The sequence below is a fragment of the Montipora capricornis genome, chromosome 8 (assembly GCF_036669925.1).
Source record: "Montipora capricornis isolate CH-2021 chromosome 8, ASM3666992v2, whole genome shotgun sequence".
Classification (NCBI taxonomy): domain Eukaryota; kingdom Metazoa; phylum Cnidaria; class Anthozoa; order Scleractinia; family Acroporidae; genus Montipora; species Montipora capricornis.
In genome coordinates, this window is record NC_090890.1 from 3497514 (window position 1) to 3503773 (window position 6260).

The following is a 6260-nucleotide window of genomic DNA, read 5'->3' on the forward strand; positions in this document are numbered from 1 at the left end:
ACATTATGATCAGACACGATGACCGAACATGTCACCAGCACATCTTGAGTTCTCTTCTTCAAGGTGTTGTCAGTCAATAAATTAGGTCCAGTCCAATTTGTCAAATGTCCGACCAAACGGAAGATTTGAAAGGACATGTGTCCTCTGAATAAAGAAAAATAGGCCTTATCACGGTTTTTGATGCCATCCTAACGGGTAGGCAAAGCGGTCAGAAATTACGGTGTTTTTATGGGAATCCGACGGCAAATAACTTCTTCCAAAATTGAATTTTACACAATTTGTGAATCAAAACGTTAAAATACTAGGTAGAAGATTGTATTCACCAAGTTTGAAGGATGTAGCTTTCCTATAAGTCGCTGAGTATTTTCCATACATTTGTCTTTAATTTTTTTTCGCGCGAACCGCGTCTAGACGTTTGTCTACCCAGCCAAATTTACAGACAAATGTGTGGAAAATTCCAAAAATTAACTGAGCGTCTTCTAGCCAAGCTACATCCTTTAAACTTGGTGAATACAAGTATTTTAACGTTGCGATTCAGAAATTGTGAAAAATTCATTTTTGGAAGAAGTTATTTGCTATCGGGTTCCCATACAAACACTGTAATTTCTGACCGCTTTGCCTACCCGTCAAGATGGCGTCGAAAACCGTGATAAGGCCTATTATTTCCAGCACTGAAATGACCTTATTTTCTCTTTAGGCTTACTTGTGGTCACAGTTGTGCAGAGACCTATACCTCATTTAAGTTGATGAACAAGAGTACTTTCCATTATCGGCTTTGTCTCGCAAACCCTTAATTAAGAGTTGTCAGTGATGATGAACATTCTTACAAAAATGGCCACCGGCTCAGCCTTGTTGTAACGTGTTTTGATGTCATGTACGCCACGTTGAAGCTTCCCACCTAAAACTTCCCAGGACAAATAGTTGAGGGAGAGGGCCCTGGGTAATTTTAAAAATTGGCGAATGAAGTATCAATGCAAAAACCTTTATTCAGTTAAGGGCTAAATGTAACAAGTCTTTATGAATCATGGCTTATGGTTGCCAGCTTGACTACAATGTAAGCCAAACGGGATGTCACGTGGAACCAATCTACAGATCTTCCTGTACCAGGTAACTTTATAATTGAGAAATATTGACTGCAATCAGTACGTATGTGGAGTATTTAAAGGATTCTAGCTACATCCCAGACTTGTCAGCTAGAATCTTCATTAAGCTTCATCAGATTATAAGATGATAATTATGCTGCTGATTTTTCATTATCGTAAACAGCTTCCATGCATTACATTTGCAAAACGTTATTGTAAATCATTCTGTTGTTATGTTTAAATTGTATTTCTTTGTCTTTGTATAAGTAAATTTATTATATCATGAAAACGTTTTCGTTGATTCACTGTTTCTACTTTTAGTTTATGTCACTTACTTTGTGGTCCAAAATACTAGCAATCAGTGTGGTTTCGCCAGACCCTGTGACCCCATGCCTCTGGAATTTCTGCCATGGTTAGCATTGTAACCTTTTTGTTAGGTAACACTGAAGTTATTGCATGTTCAGGTTGTTCCTGGTAGTTCCATTGACTGTCCATTAAGTACTAAGAAAAACTTCATGAAATCTTAGTGAAATACCCTTATCACAGAGGCTATTTGGAAATTCCAGAAGGATGGGACTTACAAATTACTATTGTTTAAAATTGTTGAAATCCCTATTTTTTGGTGTCTTCCCTTTGTGGATTAATTATGAAATTACCTGAGGGTGGGTTGAGGTATTGGGTGCGATCCATCAACCAAAATTTCCGGACATTTTGGTCCAAAGCTGAATGGAAAAGTTGAGTGCAACCGGAAAATTTTCAAAACCTTTTGAGGTGGACCACTTTTCCCTGGGGGACCGGTCTGAATCTTGGTTGAATGGATCAGGCCCATTTAAATTGGTATCCACTTTGCAGTGGTGAGAGTGGGCGAGGTTGTGCGAGATAATGCGAGTTTAGGCGAGTTAAGGCGAGATAAGGAAATTTGAACATAATCTCAAGCTGCGAGTTAGGGCGAGTTAAGGCGAGTTAAGGTTCCAGAGTAGGCCTTCTTCTTGTTCGGACGGTTTAGTCTAGTCTGTTCGGAAGGTCTAGTCTACATCAAGATGCCATTTATCAACGAAGATCTCAAGAGGCAAACACAAGCAGTTTTAAGACGGACTGGTCTAGATAACATCAGAGTACACTATATCAATGGCTCCTCATCATCAAGAATATTCACGCCGCCCAAAGAAAAACAATGCTGCCCAGATCCCTGTGATACGTGCGGCTCTTCAACAAGAACTAACCAATGCCTAACAAAAAACTGTGTATACAAAATCAAATGCTCGCACTGCGACACGGTTTATATCGGCGAAACAAGTAGAACTATCGGATCCAGAATAAAAGAACATATCAGAATGGTGAAACAGACGGTTTATTCACATTTGATCAACCATAACAAACCATCTATGCAAGATATCTCTTGGGGAATCCTCCACAGGAACATCAACGACATCCGCACGCGTAAGATCATTGAAGCGCTAGAAATCCGCAAGCATGAGAACGTTATGAATGGTTGCAATGGACGAGCTCTAAATCTAGATTAACACCATCAAATTAATGAGCTATTGTACTAAGTTTTTTACATAAACCAATCTTGTACTTATAATCTTCATTCACTGACGAAGCTCTAAACGGCGAAACGTTTGAAGTATTTAACCGATTAGAAACATATATGCCTCAAGAAGTTATTTCATTATTACATTATCTATCGAGGCATGGCTACACCTTTCTTCTTCTCATATATATATATATATATATATATATATATATATATATATATACATATATATATATATATATATATATACAAGTTAAGAAGGTCTCTCGAGCCAACAGCGCATCTCTGCCTATATGTACTTTAGTACGTGCGACTTTAGTGTGCTGTTTGTTATTAATTGATTTTATTTTTTATGTACATTGTTGTATTGTTGTGTTGCAAATAAATAAATAAATGAATAAATAAATAAATGTGATTCTACATTAATTTGCAATGAATGCCTGTAAAGGTTTCACTATAGCATTCAAAAACACAATAATGTTGTTGGCTCTTCACCGTAAAGAAGTTGCAAGTAACTACAGTTACAATTTTTGAATGACAAGTTCATTAACATTATGAAACAAAGTAGATATATAGTCATTAGATTGGCCTATCATGTTGTAAAAGCTTCACTCTGTTATAGTTCCTTCATGAACAATAAAAACTTCTAACCAATAATTGAAGGAATCTTTTAGGGAAAAGTGTATTTGTCATCGAGGATCATTCTTAGATAAGAGCATTACAGAAAGACACCAATTTTGATAAATATGTAGAGACCACCAAATTCTTAGGAGTCCACATTGATCTTCATCTCACATGGAAATTTAAACTCGTTTAAGTGTTAGCTGTTAGACCCGATTTTAGAAAATTAGCCTGAGAGGAAAGGTTCTTTAATGGTTTCAGCTTTGTTGTTACAAAGATTTCGTTTACAAAGATTGGAAATAACAAATTGTTGTTAAATTGTTTTACTAACTTTTCCGGTGTCTCACGTTTTTCGAAAAAGTTTCTCTTAATCCTGGATTGAAATTGCAATGCCTCTGTGTTTACAAACAAAAATTGTTCGTAAGGTTTTCTGCGCTGACCGGCTCCCCGTCGAGACTTGAAAAAGGTCAAACACTGACACCCAGGCTAACGTGACGTGGTTGATTAACCATTCCACTGTTTTTAAAACGCAGTCAATTTATTGACTAGGGAAATTTCCGCATTCACTACTTGCACAAATCCCATAGTACACCTCTTTTAACCCCCCAAAAATCTGCATGGGCATTGTTTTCGACTTCTATTGGGACATTTTCATGTTCCAGGAGAAATTGGAAACAATGGTTATGCAAACGTTTTGGGGGTAATAGAAATGTATTATGGGATTGTGCAAATAGTGAATGGGGAAAACGTGGATTTCTATAGACCTTATTCGCGATAGCCGCCATGTTGGATTTGCCTTTATCATGCAAATTAGCTACACTTCTGAGGGAGCAAACAACGCAAGTTCGAGAGGTTACAACGAACATCTTAGCGACACAGATGATTTGTTTTACGTTCATTGAATGTTTATCACCTAAGTAGTAAAATAGAATGCTTACACAAGTTACTTCGATGTTTTTTTAGTGAAAAATGAGCAGATAACGAAGTAGAAAGTCAAAATGTCGGAGGTAATCAAAAGATATAAAATTATTATTAAAGGTACTTAATTCTAAATTCGAAAATGTACTTTTAGAAATGTTAATTCAATATTTCGACGAGCCGATTTTCCGCAATTTGCCTTTATTCAATGTTTGCCCCCCAGCATAACACATGGCTAATTACATGACAATTTGAAAACCAACATGGCGGCTATCGTGAATAAGGGCTTATTTTTGAATTCATTGCGCCATTCAAAGTACTGGAACTGAATATTGGCCTCCACAGAGTGAGTGCAGTATGAAGAATTTCGAGTTCATTCTATAGCTAGCATGTGCGTTTATTTTCCGGTAAATGACGAACTAGAATTCTCTAGCCTTTTTTTAGTGTTTCGCATTGAAGATAAGACGGTGTACAAATAGTAAAAAAAAAAAAATGAACACAGAAAGTCAGTAATCATTAAGGCATCAAAATAGCGCGTCATAGGCCATTAATGCGCATTTATTTCTTTACGTGTGAGTTGTATATGGCGAAATAAAAATTAAATTTAATTTTATTGATCAAATTATCAGAACGGCCTGTCGTTTTCATCCCTAAGTTTCTTTCTCGCTGAGGATATTTCTACATCTCACTCAGCAGCCTTCTAAATCGTACCATGGCTCAAGTGGTTTGGATTCCAAACCTGGCGGTACATGTGCGCAATTAAAGAAATACAGCGAGACAAAGTTTAACACAATATCCTTAGCTTTATTTTATTCCGTTTGATACAGAACCTTTCGTGACAATTATTTTGGCATTCAAATGGCTCATTTGGTACATTTTTTTTAAAGATGCGCACATTGGAACTGACGCTTACGATATGCTTTAAATGTTAAAACTATTCTGTTCGCCCTTTACATTTATGAACGTACACTAAATAATTTCTTCATTTAAGTTTAGTAATGTGGCCATATCAAACAGTAAACTGGTTATGTATATCAGTCAAAAATCTTTTGTAAATGCGTCTTCCAAATGAGAAGAGTGCAACATCAATCATCAAACTGCTCCTTAATTCGTCACTGCCAGAAAGGAAAACAAGTACACGGTAGGACTTTGATTGTATAATATGTTTTTTAGCTATCACTCTCTTGCTTACAAACGAAAGGGCATCATATTTTCTAAATGTAAAACGTGCACAGATGTCTGTGAAGATGGGGCTGGGGATACATACATACATACATACTTAATTGACCACTCCCCATAGGGGCTTTTCAGGGCCAATCTGAAACAATCAACGAAACAACAGAACACAACAACAACAACTGTTAAGAATCCCAACTGGCCGGAGGCAAACCAGTTGGCTATTTACAAGTGCAGCTGGGAAGTTGAACCAGGGACTACCAGGAACAAATTCAGCGAGTGGTCAGAGCGGGTCTTGAACCCGGGATCTCCGGATCTCAAGGCAAGCACCCTAACCACTGGGCCGCACTGCCTCTATGGGGGATGGGGGGGTTATTTCTCGAACAGGGAAAACTGATGCAACCAATGGGTGAAAACTGCAGACCAACTGCTCGAAATGGTCGTGTTACATTTTCCGTTTCGGTTCAACAAATTTGTGCCAGCACATCATGTTTACTCATGCATAAGCAACTGAGGCGTGAGGTGTGCGCTCGATTGACCGTATTCCGGTTCTTGGTTTGCACCCACGTGACACGGCGGCTATGTTCGTTGGTAACCATCGCTGTTGGTTTATTTTTGCATAATTTGCATAATAACAAAGCTACTTCCCAGCGGAGACAGAGGTTATTGTTCTTGCCATCCACCATGGCCGCCGTGACGTCAGATGCAAACCAAGAATACATGGAATAAAAGTTAGAAATCCTTCGTTTTTGCGGAGATTCACATTAATATTGTCAAACATCTCCTAAAATGCTATTTTAAACATAGCTTTATTATCCTTGTTGCTGCAAAACGCCACACATAGTGTTTTAAATCATCACTCCACGTATTCTTATTCCGGAATAGGGTCAGTCGAACGCACCCTAAATTTGTATATTTGCAATGCA